The sequence below is a fragment of the Octodon degus genome, unplaced genomic scaffold, assembly GCF_000260255.1.
Source record: "Octodon degus isolate 3935 unplaced genomic scaffold, OctDeg1.0 scaffold00018, whole genome shotgun sequence".
NCBI classification, from domain to species: domain Eukaryota; kingdom Metazoa; phylum Chordata; class Mammalia; order Rodentia; family Octodontidae; genus Octodon; species Octodon degus.
The window spans coordinates 13,889,247-13,909,899 of NW_004524594.1; the positions used below are offsets into that span (position 1 = coordinate 13,889,247).

Below are 20,653 nucleotides of genomic sequence, written 5' to 3' on the forward strand. Positions count from 1 at the left end.
CTTCGGATATGGCTGTTATTGCATAATTATCATTTCTTCTGGGTGCTTGGATTCAAAGGAATGGAAATATTTCTACTTGGCAAGGATGGAGTGAACTGTGCTAGAAGAAAGTGGTTCTATCCATAGGCCGGAGTAGCTCCAGGTCAGGAGCGAGCACTCCTGTCTCTAGATTCTTTGTCTTCCTCTTTGACAAAGAGGCTCTAACTAGCGGAAGCCTACCCTCTTGCTAATAATAGCCCAACTCAAGTCCCTGAAGGCCTGACTCAACTGCTTCTTAACTTTACGACCAGATGGCATTTCACATTCCTGTCTTCTCAGTTCCCAGTGCCAGTTATGGTGACTCGGTTTCCCTACATTCTTGTCTTCTCTCCTGGAGAAAGACTGTCCTGTACTTGTCTCCAGTTCTTTCTCTATTACAAAATGGTGAATTGAAATAACAGACAATTTCTGCCGTTGTTTCTGCCAGGATTCAGCAAGATCTGGTCTTAAAGAGTCTTTCTGTGAGGAAAAGGACATGACCTGCAACTTGGCCCCCTCTAAGAAGTGACATAGCTGAGCACTGAAAAGCCTGGACTCCACAGAGTGCTGTATGGCCCGCTTAGCACAGGACATATGCATGGATGTGGTTTCAGGCTAAGTTCTATTAACGCCGTCTTCCCCTCTGCCTCAAAACTGACGCAACTTGAGCTTCATTTTATTTTATTTTTTAATTTTATGTATTTGGGGTAGGGTCTCACTATGCAGCTCAGACTCATGGTGATCCTCCTGTTCCAGCCTCCCCAGCTCTATAATTACAGGCATGTGCTGCCAAGCCCAGTTTCCATGGCCAGCTCCAAATGCTCAGTGTTGGGCCAGCTCAGGTGGTACCAGGGATCAAACCCAGGTCCTTGCACTTGCCTAGGCAGGCGCTTAGACCCCTGAACTATCTCCACAGCTTTAATTTACATGGCGGTCCTAACTCAGGAATCAGAATGTATGGATTCAAACCCCAGATCTACTATCTATGACCAGCATGGCAAACGTGCCTCAATTTCTTCTGCTTTAAGTAGGACAGTGATTATAACGATGATTGTGGTAGGAGCTATCCTTGGAGCTGTTCTCTGGTAGTTTGTTTTAATGCCTATAAAGTGCTCAGAACAATGCCTGTCACCTAGAACATTCTACATCAGGGTGAGTCACTACTAAAACCAGGGAACTCCCTGTTCCATTTACACAGTTGTTAAATGAAAACTGCCCGCCACTGCTCCTCCATTTTTGCTCCTGCTGTTTTGCTGTTTTCTGCTGCCATGAACTGCTGCCCTCTGCCATGTGCCACTCCACCTTGGAGCATGCTGAGGGTTCTCTTTCACCAACTGTGTCACTTTTGACTACATATCTCCTGCCCAATCAATTGGAGAGAGAGAGAGCCACAGAGAGAGAGAAAGACAGACAGACAGACAGACAGACAGACAGACAGACAGACAGACACAAAGAGAAACAGATCTTCCATTAAGCTTATCTTAGTCCCGCATTTACTTATTTTCTATCATGTCATCCCTTGAATATCAGTTCTATGAGAGAAGTATTACTGATCATGTCACTTTTTGATATCTTACTATCTAATTCACCTTTCACAATGGGCAATTTATTGTGTTAATGATTGACTAAGAAGGATTTTTTAAAAATTAGTAAATTACTCTTCCAATGAACAGGTAAAAAAAGAGAAAGAGTGAGACAGAGAGACAGAGAGAGACAAAGAGAAACAGAAAGAGAGAGGCAGAGAGACAGACAAAGAGAGAACAACAGATGGATAGAGATAGAAAGACAAAGAGACAAAAAGAGAGAGAGAGACAGAGACAGACAGACAGACAGAGAGAGACAGAGAGAGAGACAGACGGACAGACAGAGACAGAGAGAGACAAAGAGACAGAAAGAGAGACAGAGACAGAGAGAACCAAGAAGGAAAGAATAAAATGTCCTTTGTGAATTTTCTGCTGCTGAAGTTGTGGGGATGTAGAAAGGAAGTGACAGGGGAGAGAGCCAACGCCCACAATAGGCCTTCACGCACAGAAAGAACTCTTGCGTTTTGAATGGAATTTAATTGCTGGACTAAGCACATTCTAATTACCAAAACTGATTTTCCAGGGAAAGTGAGGAGGACTTCCCACTACTTAAGAATTCTTGTTATCTTTCCCAGTTTCCACTGGAAAGCAGGAAACGATGGACATCTGCTGAACAAAGTGCTAAGGAATCTTGGGTGACAAAACGAGGTTGTGTTTCAATTACAACGAACATGTTGCTTGTTACCTTCCAAAAACAAACTCTAAGAATACAAGCATGACTGGACCTCAGACTCGCAGGGGGAATGCTGAGAAAAATGAAGTACACTAGGGCCTTTCAGGGGTTAGAGAAAGACTTCAAAAACCATGCTAAGGAGTTCAGACTTTAATAGGACACAGAGAAACACTGAAGAGTCTATTCAAAGGAATAATATTTATTGGCCATTCTCCATGTTCTAGCTCCTCTACTAGGTAGGTTACATGAATTATCATATTTAATCTTTGCCAAAATTTAAAAAAACTATGAAGAAGGCAGTACAACTATCTCCACTGTAGACTATTGCATTCTTTCACAATATTTTGCTCTCAAAGTGTACAGCAGAACTTTCCCTACTTTTGCTTCACTTAAACTCACTCTGCAGAGCAGGTTTCTTTTCCTAAATTTAATAAATGTAAAATCTTCCTTTAAAAAAAGGCCTGCCATTCTAGCCCCACCCCCAGGACGCGTTGAGATGGCCATTGAGACTAGGCATGGGCACCTGTAATCCCAGCTCTTGGGAGGCTGTAAACAGGCGAATCACTATGAGTCTAACCTAGTAGTGAGACCCTGAACACCCTGTAGATTCTTCCCAAGGAGAAAAAAAAAAGAAAGAAAAAAAGAAAAAAGAAGAAAATTGCTACATCTACAACCCTTATCTTCTAGAGCATTTTTTAGGGGTCAGAAGAAAACTGTAGTTAGAATACATAAAGTAATTTATGATTTAGGGTATTATTCTGACAAATAACACTGCAATGAAAAATTAGCTTACGTGTCACTTTGTTAGCCAGCCTTGCTGATATAATAAAAATGAAACCAGCTTTCTAATTTTTCTATTCTAATTTTTCAATTCTATTTGATTTCAAGTAAAATCTTACTGCCTTACATTTGCCTTGATAACTATCAATGATTTTGAGTATGTCATTTCTTTATTGAACACTAGTATTTCTTCCAAAATTATCCATAAGATATTCATCTCCTATGGATATTGCTTTGTGCTTGTGGTTGACTAGCAAGATAGCATTTATACTATATGTAAAGGCTTTGCCATTTAAATATTGGGAAAAAAAACCCTTACATTTTCTGTCATGTGTCTAGTAAATTTATCCTAAAGTCTTTTGTTAAAAGGAAGTCCAAATATTTGTTCACAAATTCTTTTCATGTCCGTAGGCCACAAAGAAATTTTTCTCTAAGAATTAATATTTTATTTTCCACTTACATCTTTAATTCGTGTAGGATCTCCTTCAGTACAGATCCTGTTATGAAATTTACAGTTTTCCAATAGGGAAGCAGTTTCCCCTAGCTCATTTACTAGACAATCTGGCTTTTCCTCAGACCTGAGGCCTTTGTGTGGCTATATATTTTTTGATTTATTTTTTAATCATTTGTTTATTCAATATAAGGTCTTGCTATGCAGCTCAGACTCGCAGTGATCCTCCTGTCTCAGCCTCCCCAGCACTGAGATTACAGGTGTGCACCACCATGCCTGGTTTTGGTGGCTACACAGTGCACCCGGGATTCTTGGACCAGCAAGGCGTGCAGTACTGGGGATGTCATGCGATACCGGGGATCGAACTCAGATCCTGTGCTTGCCCCAGCAGATGCTTAGACTGTTGAGCTAAGTCATATATGAATCTAAATCTAAACTTTCATCTTTTTCTTGTTTCAGAAATACTAATACCAAACTATTTATTCTTATTATCAACTTATCATATTTACTGACTACTAAAGCAATTTTCTCCTCTTTTCCTAAAGCCAATTTATTTGCCTGCAGCTCTTTCTTCCCTAACTGAAATTCTAGGATACATTTTTCAAATTCTTCACAAAGCCCATCTGGGATCTGACTACTTTCCATGCACGGATAATCACAGCAACCATTATTGTCATTGCAACATGAAGTTGCCCGTTCCAGCGCCTGGGCTTGCTCCACTCAATCCAATCATTTTACGCTTTTCATTAGAAGTTTAAACTGCCTTTACAAAACTAAATGTACTCTCAATTAAATAATTGCTAGGTACCATATATTTTTGTTGCTTCTGTTCATGTTACCTGAGTTTGAATAGGATAGGCATTCTAGATTTTTGCTCTAGTGCTGAGTAATTCACTGCTTCTGGGTGACAGTTTCCTTGTCCGTTAATAGATTGGTTGGAAGTTAATGCTCCCGATGGCACCACTGAGAACAATGACAACCCAACTGAAGTTTAAGAGGGAGCTGTTTATGAAGCTCCCCACAGTTACCTCCTCTGAGAGGAAGGTGACTCTGAAACAGCATTGTACCTAGTACAATAATAGTGCATAGTACCTACTCTGTAGCCTGCCTTGTACACCGTAAGCCCTCGATACACGTTGGCAATCAGGCTTCTTTAACACTTCTCCTCATGGAGACCTACAGGGCAAAATAATATGCCCAAACTCACACAGCTAGTGAGATTACAGTGTAAAGTCTAAAATCTGCGGAGGAGAAGCATTTTAGGAGCAAAGTCAGCCCTCCAGCCTCTGGGAATGTGAATAACCAGTTCAGGAACGCTGTTTATCTTGACTACCCTGCTCCTGCCAGACTTGTGAATACCAGAGATCTTGAACAATGTGCTGGGCTCCGTGGTGCTTGTGGCTGCTAGAGTTTCCATGAGCGCTGGCCACATGCACTTGCTCTTGTGGAACATCCTTCTTCCTAGAAGTCTGCAGCTGATAGTGGAGTCAGATAACAGTCTGGGAAAGCAGCCGCCATTCACAGGACAGGAAGTGGGTGCCACGAAGCCAGTTGGACAAAACCCAGTGCTGCTCAGACTGCACATGGAGACTGAGGTGGGGAGAGCTGAAAGGTTGTCTTTCTTCTCTCCCCAGCAGCCAGTGCTGTGCAGGTAGGTGAAGGTTCAGCTGGTAGCCAAGTAGAAGGAAATGTTTTGAGAGCTATTTATGAGTCTTCCTACTTCCAAGTTCTGAATGCTCTGCCAAGAACCTTCCACCTGCAAGTGATAGGAAACAAACTCAAATTCTCTTAACTAAAATTGCAGAAGTTACCAGCTCAAACAACTTGTGGGAAGAAGACGGGTTTGGATAAACTGAATTCAGAGTGTTAGCAGTATTTAATCAGTCCCTCACCTTCTTCCCAGTTTCCAAATCCTTTTTCTACAAAGGAGGAAAGCATAACTACTGGGGTTCATGTAGCCCCAAAGACAGTCTTTGTTCAGCATCCATATCAATACCTGGGAGAGACTTTGCTTGGTTCTGCTTAGGTCAGGAGCCCACACTCAAAAGACGGCAACTTAGGCTGTGTGACTGGCAGTCTTGGAGAGTAGAAAAGAGCATTTTCCAAAGGGAGAGGTGCAGGGCTTCAGGAAAAAGAAAAAAAAATTGGAGTTATCCACTGCCCTTCCCATGTTTCTCCCCAGAACTGGTGGACACATGGAGCCCCAGCCACATTCATGACATCTTCTGTTCCATTTGTTGTTGTCTCCATTCTATTACTCTCCAGCCTGTACTCCACACACTTGGTTGGTCACGAGCTGCTTCAACTGTGTGACCCCTTGTCCTTCACATCCTCCCCTGGATCTCCATGTTTTCTGTTCCTCTGCCCAAATGCCTTTTAAAAAATGTGATCATGTCCTTCCTACAACTTTCTCTGGCTCTCTGAGGCAAACAACAACAATATCTGCTTTCTTGTCCTATTGCACAGTAGATGCTTTTCAGAGAAGGTCATATCTGTCTCCAAGCTAGACTTAAAATAATTGAGAGCAGGAATTAAGTCTCATCCTATTAATCTTTGCATGAATAAATGTGACTCTGTAGCTGACATTGTTTACCCAACATCCACTGCTTCCTTTCTTACTCCCAGACCCTGACTTGGAGTTCTGTGCATGCAGTTAAATGCGGGCCTCCCTCTTTGCAGCCAGTGCTAGACATACAACACCAAGTCTGGCCTTTGAGTACAACAGGACCTTCTGGAGTGAAGCACAAACTCTTCAACAGCTTCCGCCTTCTTACCAAAGGGATCAGCTGAAGCTGGCACCACCTTCTCTTTCTTGGCTTCCTGTTTTGTGTGCACTTTTCCTGTATTTGAGCGTAGCAGCCTTCTTGCAGACAGCAGAAAGGCTCAGAGAATCACCTCGACTGTTCCAACACAATGGAAGTGCTGTGCCCATGGCCTCCACCACCTGCCTCTCAGATGTACAGTTTTTCTTCTTCCTGCTTGTTCCCCTCCACGTAGACGAGCACAGCTGATATCATACTCTCAGTCTTGAGAAAAGTCATCATGCAATAGAGCAACCCAGGCTGATTCCAAGATTTGAGAAGTTGTGTGTGGTTCAAAGCACCTACATCCAATGAGTAACTGTAGTTATCTGAGGACTAAAATATTTTCTTCCAACGTGTGAGAAGCATTTTCTCCAGCAGCTGCTAAGTTGTTACTCAGTTGAATGGACCTAACTACTTAGCAACTCAGCTGTGAAATGTTTCCTTTGGCTTATTACACTGTGAAAGCTTGCTGAGACGTGAAGGGTGTTATCGGCTGGGAATAAAACGAAGAGATTTTCATGTGCAGAGGGAATGAGGGGCCCTCTGAAAGAACGGAGGGTTAGCATTTGCTCTTCCTTGGGAAAAGGAGAGACCTCCTTGCTGTAAAAGTATGCTGAATGATTCCTTTTGAAAAATAGCACTTCGTCGTTACCATCTTACTGGCCATCATGTTTATGTAGCCATGAGCTTTGGCTGCAGTTTCTGTGCTGAAAGTTCCCTGGCTTCAACAAAACTTCACATCTCCCACTCTCACAGCTCCCACAAGAGCACCTTCCCTCCGCACAGCCTCCCTTGACCCAAAGGAAGTTCCTTGTGCTCAACTTCTCAAATTCGGTTACCCCAGCTCCACGTACCAGCAGGACCATCAGGCAGGTGAGGTCAGTTGATGCTGTTGATCTCAACACCCCCCAGAGCTTGTGTGTTTCCTCCACCTCTCGAGCATAGGGTCTTTGTTCCAGGCTGTAAATTCTTGGCTTTGGTTCCAAATCCCAGTTCATGTACCTGCAAGGTCACTCAATGCTCTGACCCTCCCTTGGATAAAGGGGATCTGCAGCCTTAAAAGGTTATGAGGATTAAACTAATCTATGAATAAGAAGCTCTCTGCATAGCAGTCAGCACCTCCATAAATGTTGGCAGCTGTGATGTTCATCATTAATACACATGTAGCAAAATATATCTAGAGGCTTTTTATGGTCAGGAAAAATTCAATATAGCAGCATAAACCTCTCCCTCCTGAGGATGAGTCTGTCCAGGGATAAGACCTAGTCCAATGGATAGTAAGTGTTTGCCCAGTGAAATTATTAAGCCCTAAACTCTCATAGCTTGGATTGCATTTCAGATTATGATATCATCTGAATTTCAGTTTAATTTTAGTGATAAATGGGACCAAAACACTAATAAGGCCAATGTTCCTGGATTCATCACCAGCTCGTCAGTAATGTGCCTCGCATGTATTGTTCCATTGAATCCTAAACACTGCCTTGGAGCCGTTAGATTCAAGGCTGCCCGATTAGCAAGTAGGTGAACTAGGATTCAGTAAATCTATGAATATCTTATTCATGGATTCAGTAAATATTCACTCAATTCTTATGTTGTAGCAGCCAGATCCAAGAACAAAAATTTAGAGGCCAGCAGGCAAAGATTCCTCTGTAAAGAGCAGATATCATTTCCTTGACCACATTTTTTTTCTTTTTATGTATTTAGTACAAGGTCTCACTACGCAGCTCAGACTCATAGTGATCCTCCTGTTTTCAGCTTCCCCAGCCCTGCAATTACAACCATGTGCCACCATGCCTGGTCTTGGTGGCTGTCTCAGCATGCAGCAGCAGGCAGGGCTGGTGCAGCCTATGATGCAGGGGATGGAACCACGGTCCCTGCGCTTGTCTAAGCAGGCACTTAGTCTGCTGAGCTATCTCACTGGCCCTCTTGACCAAGTTTTTCAGCTGTAATGGTATCCGAAATATTTCTGGGTAAAATTTGAAAAGAAAAGAAGAAAAATAAAAAAAGAAAAGGAAAGAAGTAGCAGCAGAACATTCACATTGGGGCTGGGGAGATGGCTCAGTAGAATAAATGCTTGACTGGCAAGCGCGAGGGCCTGAGTTCAATCCCTGGTTGTGCCCCCACCCCCCCAAAAAAAAGAACATTCACGCTTTGCCTCAACACCTTGATGCTCACGTGAGTCACTGGGCCAGAGTCCTTGGCTGCAGACACAGGGGTGCAGGGAGCAGAATCCACATTCAAGTGCTAGCAATAGGCTGCCTGGGGTGGAGTTCTGGCTTTATTACTCACACACTTGAACATCTCACTGAGCCAGCCTGGGACATAGGCTCCTCGCATAGAATTATGGATTAACGAGTCAGTTCTTCACAATGTGCATTATGCTAGGTGAAAGAAGCAAGGACAAATGGCTACAGATTGTATGTTTAAGACATTCTGAGAAGAAAAAATGGAACAAGCAAGTGGCAGTGTGAGTGTCGTGGATCAGGACTGACTGACTATATGGGGGGCATAAAGTGTTTTCTGGAATTGTGGAAATATCCCATATTTTGCTTGTGGTGTGGTCACATGACTATACTATTTGCTAAAACTCATCATCTTGTACAACTAAAAAGTTTGACTTGGCTGGAGAGATAGCTTAGCAGTCTAAGTGCCTGCCTAGGGAGCACACAGTCCCAGGTTCAATTCCTGGCACTGTATGCTACTCCAGCCCCAGAATCTGGGCACATCGAGTCAGCCACCAAAACCAGGTCTGGTGGCATACTCCTGTAATCCTAGAGCTGGGGAGGCTGAGACAGGAGGATCATTATGAGTCCAAGCTGCAGTGTGGACCCTGTACCAAATACACACATGAAAGATTGAAAAATAAATAAATAGTATGAATTTTACTAAATTTAAATTATGCTTCAGTGAAACTGACATAAGAAAAACAAATAGCTCATGGGCTCTTTCCGCCATTAAATAAAATCTCGTCCATGCAGTAGCTTCTGCAGCACCTAGAGGAGAGTGAGCCCGTGCTAGGAATTTGCTGTCACATGCATCTCTGAAAGCCAACAAGAATTTTCAGAAGGCTGCACGAAAATGAAGGAGTATTTCCTCCAAATCTCCTGAATTCATCACCCAGCTAAAGCCAGTGAAGGAAATCCTAAGTGCAGCTGAATAAATGTGTGATCTTCTAATGCACCACTAAAACCCAGCAAATATCACCAGTGTGAAAAATGCGAAAAGGAATGAATTAAGATGGTAACATGATCTGTAGCACTCTCCTGCCATGGGTGCATGTTTATTTAAAGCAATACATGGACCCAGAAAGGGTGGAGGTTTCTCTTTGTCTCCCCACCCCCAGAGTAAGTCCAAAGTTGCAAAGCTGGGGAGTTTCAGAAGCTGCTTCTTTCTCAAGATGCAGGCTTTCACCCCAGAGCCTGTGGTCCAGTGGGTTGGGATCACGTCTTCACACGCTTAACTAATTGACTTCCCTGACTCTTCCAGGCAAAGAAAGGGGTTCAAGGGCTTAAGGTTGAATCCCAAGTTTCTACCAGTTGCCAAATGTTCCAGGACAATGCTTTCATTTCTGCATCTATAAATTCCAAGAGAAGGACTAGAGCACCTAGAAAACATAGCAATCCGACTTCTAGAATTGTACAGCCCCTGCAATGGACAGATAGGTGTGCTTGCATTCAGCCTTCACTCTTCTTCAGCTGTAAAACTTCTGTGGGCCAGAATTTTCTCCTTGTAAAATGGAATAATAATACTTCCACAGCTGTTTGTGATGATGATGATGATGATGATGATGATGATGATGATGATGATGATGATATCGGTAAGCACCTAATAGTTTCTGGCCAGTACTGGATTTATTTTTTCTTCCCTCCTTATATCCCTCCTATGATTGTAATGGATAACTTAAAAAACTCACTCTTGTTCCATTTGTTCAGGAAGCAAAATTGGCCTCAAACTTGCCTATTTAGAGTCTCATGCCAGGTACTGGTACAGTGCCTAGCGAGGTGCCAGTGATTCATGAGAACACTGCTTTAAGATGCTCCCAATGTAACAAAGGTAGCAGAGGCATCCAATATGACCATGCAATGAATACCTCAGGCTATGAAAATCTACCTCTTGGGGCTGGGGAGACGGCTCAGTGGAATAAGTACTTCCCTGGCAAGCTCAAGGGCCTGAGTTCAATCCCCTGTTCCACCAAAAAAAAAGAAAAGAAGAAAATCTATCTCTTAACGTTTTTAGGTAGCTAGGTAGATTTTTTTTCTCAAAATTTCTTTACTCCTAATATTCACATCATTCATTCATCCATTCAATGAGCCAGCTTCTGACTGCTTCTATGTGCTAGGCACAGTACGGGACACCAGGGACACAAAAAAATTAATGACATTTTCCTTAAGCCAAAAGGTTCCTAGGCATTTGAATGAAAGAGAATAGAGGCTAGGACAGGAGTGAGCCCAGAACATGTTAGGGGCCAAGGTGGCTAAGAGGGGTGCTTCCTGGGAGGGGTCAGGAGAGGCTGCACAGAGGAGCTGAGTCTAGGCAGAAGTCATGGAAGACAAGCAGGTGGGGGTGGTGAGAAAGGGAACATTTATTGGGGACAGTTGGATAGCAGGGATAGCTTCTGGGTTTGCAGATCCCAACCATGGTTGATGACAACCAATTATATAATTTAAAATAGTAGAGGAGGGATTTAAATGATCCTAGTGCAAAGAAATGATGACAGCTTGAGGTGAAGGCTACGCCAGTTATCCTGATCAGATACACTTTCTACATATAGAAAGTCACACTGTACCGCCAAAATGTACTATTAGTATGTGTTAATTAAAAATAAAAATATATTATCTTTTTTAAAAGAGAACTTTATTAAGAGAGAGCGCCCAGAGCCTAGGCATGTGCCACAGCTCCGTGTGCTTGGAAAGAGAACTAAGGTGAGAGATACAAGGTGGAGGAACCAGAGAGACAGGCCAGAAGTCCTTGACAGGAACCCTTCAATGAAACACTGAGCTGCTCAGGAAGAGAGGACATCCGTGTGGACACTTGGCAGCAAGAGAACAGATCCCCACGTCCCACTGAACTACCACCCATTCATAGTTATGGCAGGTTATGTCTCTGTCACCTGTGTTGGGTGTGGCCATTGTTCTCCAGAGTTTTCTGAGGACTCATCCAGCCAGGCCAAGTCATAGTCCTTAGGGACAGCATGAGGCATAAGGCTTTTGTTTCGATTCCAGTGCCATGCTTGAGTTTTTCTCAGACATGTGGATAGCCAAATGTTTGCTATCCACAAGTTCGTGTGTCAGGCACAAAGTTAAGAAATGAGCCGAAGTTTCCTAGTAGGATATGATGAGTTGTCAACAAATGAGAGTTAAGCTGCCTAAAATACACGAGGTGCTTACCTTCTCAAAACCCACCTCCTCATTGTCTCAAAACTCCAGGTGACATTCATGACTTTGGGACTGATTCCAAGATCATATGCCTGCCACTACAGCACCTTGCCTGAGGTCTCTTTTCTGCAAGCCTTGGGTAGGTCTTAGTGTTTCATTTCTAAGGAGCCAAAAAGGAAGGAAATCAATGAAAAGAGAGTGGTCTTCATGTCTTCTCATATTGCTTGGAGGCCATACAGCCACACCCACACTGAGAGACAGAGAGAGACAGTGAGAGAGAGAGAGAGAGAGAGAGAGAGAGAGAGAGAGAGAGAATGCTCCAGGCTTAGATTTAGGTGGGGAGAGAAAATTCTATGCCTTGCCTCTAATGAAAGAACCTTTCTAAATCATTGTGACAACTATAAAATTGAAAGAAGCAGCTCAGACATTCCAGCCCCTGATCTTAAGAAGAAAGAGAGAAAAGACAGTGCTTATGGATGCAGCAAACTTTGTATTAAAGGTAGAAAGGAAAAATAGTAGCAAAAAAGCAAAGAAATACCTCTTGTCAGGGCCAACAGCCTGTTCCTATCCTGCACAGATTTTCCCCCACTAAATGGCATGATTGTCTTTCTTTTGCCTTTGTTCTTTCACTCTTCAAGTTTTTTCTTCCTACTTACCTTTCTTCTTTCCTTCCTATTTTTTTCTCTTTGCTCCCCTCTCTTTTTCTTTCTTTGCTCCTTCAATCTCTTTCTTAAAGTTTAAATTGAAATACCAGCCTTAATCCTTGAGAAGAAATTCTGTTTCGCTGCCACGGCATTGCACAACTTGTGGTATGGCCCCATGCCACCACGAGCTCTGCAGCGAGCTTTTACGTGGCCAGGGAACATCTTGTACAATGCCACTTTTTATCAAAACCAAATAGCATAACAATGCATACAGGGCCTCACTCCCATCAACCTCGTTAGATTTCACTATGATAAATACATCACAGCTGAAATCTAAAATCCATCTCTGTTTGAAAATAAGTCACCCCAGTGCCTCTCCCCGCCCTCCCTACTCTCCCCAGCTCCCCCTCCAAAACCCCCACTCCTCCTCCCCTTGCGCACCTCTCCACCCTCTTGTCATCAAGTGCTTCCTTCGGCTTCCAACTGTGCAGGTTTGCCCAGTCTGGTGACCCATTAGTCCAGGGCTGCCCCACACTGGGGTGGAGCTGGAGGAGAGAGATGGAAAAGGATGGAGCTGAAAGGCCCCCCGAGGCTGAGCTGACTCCTCTCCGTGAGTCTTGGTCTCTGTAAGTCCGGCCATGCTCATCCTATTTTCCTAGGGGGGGACAGGATTTGAGGACAGGAAAGGACATGGATAGAGTTGAGCCAGTTTGTGTCCCTCATTCAAGGTGTACTTGGCTCTGCTCCTTGTAAGCCGGGAAGCTGCAAGGAGGGCAGCATGAGAAAGAAGGCGTTGATGAGAGAGCCAGGCGTGCATGTGCAGGCCAGGCTAGCCCGGGATGAGACCCCAGGAGGCTGCCCCTCGCGAGGGATCCCCAACAGTAGGTTAAGGGGGCTCAGCCTCCCCTCTGCCTTGACAAAATCCTAGCTTCAATACCCCCAAAGAATAGGAAAGCTTCTCTCTGTCTCCCTGAGCCTGGAAAGAAAGTGCAGTGCCGGGAAAGGACGAAGGCAACTGGGAAAGGAGACAGCTTGGCAAAGGTCAGCGAGAAAGACAAGTCCGCAGTCAGAAGGCCCATGTTCTCCCTCCCACGACACAGGTTCAAGCCTGCTTCCCACCTGCCTCATCTGCGCATATCATTCATTCATTCATTCATTCATTCACTGAAGAATATTTCCTGAGGGTCTCATGTACCAGCGCAGCACTAGGTCCTCACGGTAAGGAGATTCACACAAGACATAGGTCCTGCTTCCATGACAAGGAAGGAGGCATCCAATAAACAAATTAGCAAAATAAAATAAATACATACATTCAGCCAGGAATAAGAGCTTTTGCCATTTGCTCTTTTCCTTTAAACTGAGATGTGGGAAAGAAACGCACTTGGGAAGAATGTGGTTATTTTCAGTTAACGTGGTCAGATGGTTTCTCGAAGAGGCTGGGTGGATCTGCGCCAGGGGTGCCTATGACTGGTCAGTCCCTGGTCTTTGCTGTGCACGAAGGGCCACAGGCTCCACACATTCTCCCAGCAGCCCTCAGTCTCCCCCTCCACCCAGCTCCACACAAGGGTCACCGAGCGAGCAGTTTCACCAGGTATCAGCTGCTTCATTTGTGAGACTTCAAACATTACCACACGAGGATCTGATCACTGCTGCTGATTTCAAGTGGTTGGCTCGCTGGTGCCAGATGTTTTGTCTGTGAAGGATTTCTTGCTCTTGGCTTAGGTTTTCAGTGAATCTGATGTTTGCTGAAGTTCTAACTTAACCGAGAACAAACCAAACAGCTAAATAAGGAAAAAGGCATTGAAAAGCTCAAAGGGTATCCCCATGAGAGGACTTCAGGGCTTGCTGAAGGAAAAGGGTATTCAGTGTGGGTGATGGGGCAGGAAGGGGAAACTGTTGAGGGTCACTGAGCTCTGGCTGGATCCTGGCCCTGCCTCTTGCTTGCCCCAGACTCTGGGCCTGCTACTTAGCATCTCAGCACCTCAGGTTCCTCATCTGCTAACTGTGGTGAGCAACAGTAGCTACCTTTAACACTGCGATGATTAAAGGAGCTAATCCATGTGACATGCTAAGAGTGGTGGCTGGCCACACACAGGGCTTGCTGGTTGCTCACCTTGAGTGCTAAGGGATGTGCTGTAGAGCAGGCATGCTCTGCGACCTGCGGCCCCAGTGGCTGATCCAGTTGGGCAGAGTGGGGGGGGGTCACCGAGGCTAAGACTGTGGGCTCAGGGTCACAGTTCACCTGTTAGCTTGCTCTCTTCCCTAGCTTCATAGAACACCCCCACATTGTGAAAGTTATAGACACAGATCTTCAGTCTCAGAAGGGAACAAAGGAAAAGACATGGACATAGTGCCATGAATCCCTTTTCCCTCCTAGAGAAAAGAGCTGGAGGCCTTAGTGAAGAGGGGGGACCCCTTCTCCTGCAGGGGTGACGCCTTGTACCCTATGGGAAGCCACAGGCTGATGCACTGACCTCCTAGGCTCCTGGGAGAAATCCAGCCAGTCCCTGGAAAGGATGTTCTAGCCTGTGCTTTCAAGCTTTTATGCAGTTGGCCCTTTTATTCTAATGAAATTTCACCAGGAACCTCAGCACAAAACCAAAGTATGCAAGATCCCCCTTTTTGAGTCTCCCCCTTTTCTCCTTGTGACTGCCTCAGCAGCAAATGTAGGGGATGTTACCTTTTAAAAAGCAAATAAACACTGAATTCAAGAAGTTGGTATCAGTTTCTCACTAGAACTTTTATTTAACGTCTTATTAATTTAATTAAAAATATATGTGAGTAGTTTTATTTTTAGAGAGTATAAAATAGTAAAAAAAGGGCCAGCCAAATATCTCAGCAGACTAAACAGCCTGCAAGCAGGCGCAGGGGCTGGGGGTTAGGTCCCCAGGCCTGCAGTGCTGGCCCCGCCCCTGTGGGCGTGCTGAGATGGCAATTGAGACTAGACGTGGTGGCGCACACCCGTAATCCCAGCTCTTGGGAGGCTGTAAACAGGCAGATCACCAGGAGTCTAATCTAATAGTGAGACCCTGAACACCCTGAAGACCCTTCCCTAAAATACAAAAATAAAATAAAATTTTAAAAAAAGTAAAAAATATATTAGAAGTGATACAACATTTCGCTAAATAAAATGATAGGAATTCAGCAATGGTGGTCATATTACATATTGTTGTCTTCAAGTTAGTTGTTCAGGTTACCAGACATAAGTGTGTAAAATTGGTTAAAAAAATTAAAAAGAAGAAATAAAAGAAAATGTATGCAGTAACTGTTCCTTTCAGCAGACTAGCAGAAAGCAACAATACGTAAAATTCATCATGAAAAATTACGTCTTTACTCTGCTCTTTTCTGCTTTTAATGTGGTATCTCTAAGAGCAACTTTTAAGCTATGTTTTTGGAAACAGCCTTGCCACATTTAAAGGACGTGATTGTGCTGTCCCATCTGGTGTTTCGATCTCAGATGCTTTCCTTGACTTTCTGTAGTGGAGGATAAGGAGCTAGCCACGTACATTGCCTTTCTTTGCCTCTTTCTGTATCCTTCAAAGCACACACTGTCCCTCCCATATTCACTCACATGGAAACAGACCAGCTTTCATTATTCATTTTCACTGCCTACATGGTAATACATATGTAAATAGTGTTCTCCGCTGAACCAAATTATGCACCATCTTTACATTTCCTTCATTGTATGGTTTTTTTTCCCACCGTTACCAGCTGGCTTATTTTTTACCAACTGCTTAGTTTTGTGTAGCTAATATTAATTCATTCCTCAATTTTCTCACACAAGTTTATAGAACTTGCAGCGTGTGATCAAGGAACCCTCAGAAGCTCTACTACTCTTCAAGGCTGTTGGCCTTCTTCCTATAGTGTAGGCTGGTTGCTCTGGAAGCCTGCCGTGCTGAGGTTATTCTGACCTTGATGTTGTCATCATCCTGTAAGATGCCCTGAGCCCCTGTCAGCTGGATCTCTGGATCCTGGGTTTCAGGGCTTTAATGACTCCCCTCGCCACCTTTCTTAGTGAAATGCACCAACTTGTAATCTTCCCAAGAAGACCTGCGTAGGAAGTGAGCTTTTCTGAGTCCATGCCTGTCTGAAAGTATTTTCATTATAAGCTCACACTTGATTTGTGATTGGAAAGTCAGTGTTGTTCTTGTTATAAACTTCCAGACACTTGTTAGAGCCATGTATTTTTGTCTTTGACTGCACAAGCGTTGAAACACAGATGTGTGCTTAAACTTACGAATGACCCTTGCAGAGCCCCCTGTCTCCTTCTGAAGGATTCCTAGCAACAGGAAGACCTGGTTCGGGGCACAGAGCATGCAAGGTTCAGGGTAAAAAAAAATGGCAAGGATCATGTAGCGCCCTCCTTCATCCACCATCCATATTTTCACTTAGCAGACACTTGCCAAGTGCCAGTGCAGAGTGCCATGCACCGTGCTCAATGCTGGGACTTGTTTTGATTTGGGATGATTAATGCACATGTATTTATTTTGACAGGTTCACATGGAGCCCTCAGGCCATATGTCAACACTAGGACTTTTCTTTCAAGCTGCTCACCTCAACTAGGTCAGCTTCCCTTCCTTTAGTCAGCAGAAGCCAAGCTCAATAGACAAGCTGCCAAGGACGGAGCCTAACAATAAGCGCCGCGCTCTCGCAGGTGTCACTGAGCAAACAGCATAGAAGACCTATTGTCTGGAGTCGAGGGGCTCAGAGGGGTCAAGCGTAGATTGGCCTCACCCACTCAGACAGAGAAACTTCCAGAACCTCTGTGCTCTGCTCCGTGAGAAGTCAGCAGAGCACCTTGCCAGTGGCATACCCATGGCTTGAGAGCCCAGCTGGAGGGGATCTCTGTGCAGGAAAACAGCACAGAAGGTAACAGCCGCAGCGATCCCCATAGCTGTGGTTGTGGTCGCTTTTGAAGCCAGCAAGGCCATATCGGTTAGTGTGACTGATTGGGACACTACTGTACGAGGAACTCGGTGACATTAGGTCCCAGCACTCACTTCTCCTTTGGCTCCCAGAGAAGATTTTCACTACCAATAAGCGAAATTCCAAGAAAAGAACTGGACTGAAAGTCAGGATGGCTGCCCTAATACTGCATTTCCTTTCGGACCCTGCGATACAGCTACTGGAATGTAGCCCAAGAAACTAATGAAAGATGGGAGCTTTTACTGCTAAAAATTATGAAATAATGAACGACCTGAGAAAAGATATAGTCTTGAAGATGTTTGCTGAAATATTGCTGTTTAATGAATAAATGGCAATTGCCTAAATATCTTCCTAATTGAAAATTAGAGTGGCACTCTCGTTTGGTAGAATACTATGGAAGATACTCTGTATGAGAGCCGCACATTATTTTTGTATATCTGAAGGCACCCATGTACATATACTTAGAAAAAAGATCTGATGGAAAAAATATCCAAGCAGTGAGAAAGGTTATCTCTGGGTCAAGCAGAATAATGGTTTGTTTATTTAATAATTAAACTTAACCTATCCGTATTTCCCCTGGTAGTTCTACTTTGCTTTCTGTAAGCAGTAAAAAGACAATAAGATATTTTGAGATATCTAGGATAAAGAAGAAAGGATGGGTTTCAGCAAGAGTGGTGGGGGGATTTTAAGGGAGTCTTCTCCAGAGCTTGTGGTTTTGTTGATCCCCTCTGAGTCCCCCACTCCAGCAGAGTGTGGTTTCAGGCTCTCAGCTGCACAGGCTTGAGCAGGCCTGGCTGCAGGTGGCTGGGAGATTATATCTTGGCTGCATCCACAAGGGTCGCAGCCACCCACATAAGGCTGGTGAGTCAAGGCTTGCTCTGTGCTTGCTAGAAGCACCGAAGAAGCATCAAACCTGGAAGTCACAAAGAGGTCATCACTCCTGAGAAGCCCAATTAAAAACACGGGCCTGGTGGAGGAAGGTGTTTTGTTAAGGCCAGCGTCCCACAGTCGTGAACCACAGTTCATCTGCTTTCCACTGAGCACTCTGCCCGGGTGAGACCGTGTTTGAGTTTTGCAAGCAGAGGTCCCATTCTATGAATGAGATCTGATGTCGCTGCATTCCACTGACCAACTGTGCTGCATACGCTGCACTGTCTGCCCGTGGTGCTTCCCAGTCCGACCACTCTGCCCACTAAACACCATCATCTCTTTTTTGCAAAGGGAGAGATGGAGCTCCTCCAATTTCTCAGTATCTCGCAGGAAGGGGCTGAGGTGGTGGTTGAGTCAGACCTGCCTCACTCCAGGGTTCGTGCCTTATCTTGTTCACGAGGCTGCCCTGAAAGCCCTGCGCCCTCAGTGTGCAGCCCGCATTCTAGCGTCAAGCATCCACTGCCTTGGGGGGTGGCCATCTTCAGCTGCTCCGGCCTGGGTGTCCTTCTGTGTTGGCTCTCAGTGGGCACCCGGCAGGGAACTGGATGACCTGTTTGTGTAGTTGTGGATGTGCCTTATTTCCCTCACCAAATGTTGTGAGAACCTGAAAAACAGAAAGGACTTTTTCAGCCTAGATGAGCTAACATATGCAATGGAGAACATCTCAAAATCCGAGAGAGTCAAACAAAATATTAGTTCTCATTTTTTTCAACGTGGCCATTGTAGGTCACCCAACAGGTTCTGCACCCCTTCATGACAAACAGGTGCTAGCTGCAATACTGCCACCATCTCTAACACCACCGGTGGGAATAGTGAAGAAAAAAAGAGACAGGCTAGGTGTGGAGGCACACACCTGTCATCCCAGCACTCTAGGAGGCTGAGGCAGGAGGATCACAAATTCACCTCCAGCCTGAACAATTTAGAGATTCAGCAAGATGTTGTCTCAAAATGAAAACTTAAAAAGGGACTGTGGGTATAAGTCATTGTTAGGGATAGACATTTAGTCCCCAGTACTATAAAGAAAAAGGGAGAGAAAAACAGAGAGAGAGAGAGAGAGAGACAGAGAGAGAGAGACAGAGAGAGAGAGACAGAGAAAGATAGAGAGACAGAGAGACAGACAACAGACAGCATTTATTTGTAACTCAGCAAAAGCAGGTCACATGTCCACACTGAACTACAGTAGGCAGTCATACTGTATTCCTGAGTGTGTGCCCGGAAGGAATGAGAGCCCATGGAGCCAGGAATTGTGCCAGTGGGTACCCTGCTGACTTGACTTTATACTTCAATACCTGGGATGTTGCTGTAAATGAAGTGGTTATTGAGGTAACAATGTCGACGACTTGCAGGAAGATGAAAGAGTGCCTTGCTGCAAGAAATATGAAAAGAGCTAAGACTTGCTCAGTGAGAAGCTAGTGATATGTAAGAGACAGACATGGGTAGACAGAGATACATAGAAATATAGAAATTTAAGATATATATATATCTGCCAAAAAACATATACACACTTCAAGAAAAGAAAAATTTGTATGAATATTTTAACACTTTTATTTATGCAGGACCCTAAAGGATATTGTATATCACAAAAAAACTCACTGTTCTTCCGGCCCTTAGAGAACAAAGTAGAAAATACATGTGCAGCTATCTCATTGGACAATTTGACCAAGGTTGTCCAAGCAGCAGTTCTCCACGTGAGTAAATGTCCAGAAGCTCGGGGCAGCCTCTCTGAGTGCCTGTTGTCACCGTAGAAGCCAAAGGTAACTTCATTAATATCATGATGTCTCATTAAACTCAGTATCAAAATATTAACACAAGTTTTTCTTTTTCTGAAGTATGTATACATTTTTTCCAAGCTCTCTCTCTCTCTCTCTCTATAGATACATATTGTAAATTAGATAGGTGATAGATAGATAGATAGATAGATAGATAGATAGATAGATAGATAGATGACAGATAGATAATTTGAAGCAATCAGAGCAGCACTAATGCTAGGATAGAACAAGCACCCTGGGAAAGTGTATTGACTTTCTATTGCTATTATAATGACTTATTACAAATGTAGCGGCTTAAAAACTGTATGTTTATTATTTTTACAGCCTGTGGGTCAGACCCCTGACACAACAGGCAGGGTGTTGGCACGCAGTGCTCTCTACTGGAGGTACTGGAATCCTGCCCCTTGTGCTGGTAGCTCTGGGAGCCCATTTTCCACTGGTTGCCAGCTGAGACTATTCCTGGTCTCTAGAGGCCTCCGTACACCTTTGCTCCTGGTTTTTCTGCCTCCAAAGCCATGAGTAACAGGTCCAATTCTCCTCAAGTCACGTTTCTCTCAGCCATTTTGTCTTCCTCTTCCACTTTTCAAGACTGTGTGGGGGCTGGAGAGATGGCTCAGTGGTCTAAAGCACCTACTTAGAACAAGCTTAGCAAAGCACAGGGACCGCAGTTCGATCCCCCAGCACCACATGCCAGCCAGCC

General features: G+C 44.3%; 1 long non-coding RNA gene across 1 annotated transcript; it reads right to left on the bottom strand.

Annotated features, from left to right (window-relative positions):
• Nucleotides 1-3,947: 3,947 nt before the first annotated feature.
• On the bottom strand, nucleotides 3,948-12,122 carry LOC111815579. The gene is made up of 3 exons (XR_002820250.1): nucleotides 11,697-12,122; nucleotides 5,398-5,627; nucleotides 3,948-5,261 (listed from the first exon to the last, which is right to left on the bottom strand). It is a non-coding gene; the product is annotated as an uncharacterized LOC111815579 (long non-coding RNA).
• Nucleotides 12,123-20,653: the final 8,531 nt, after the last annotated feature.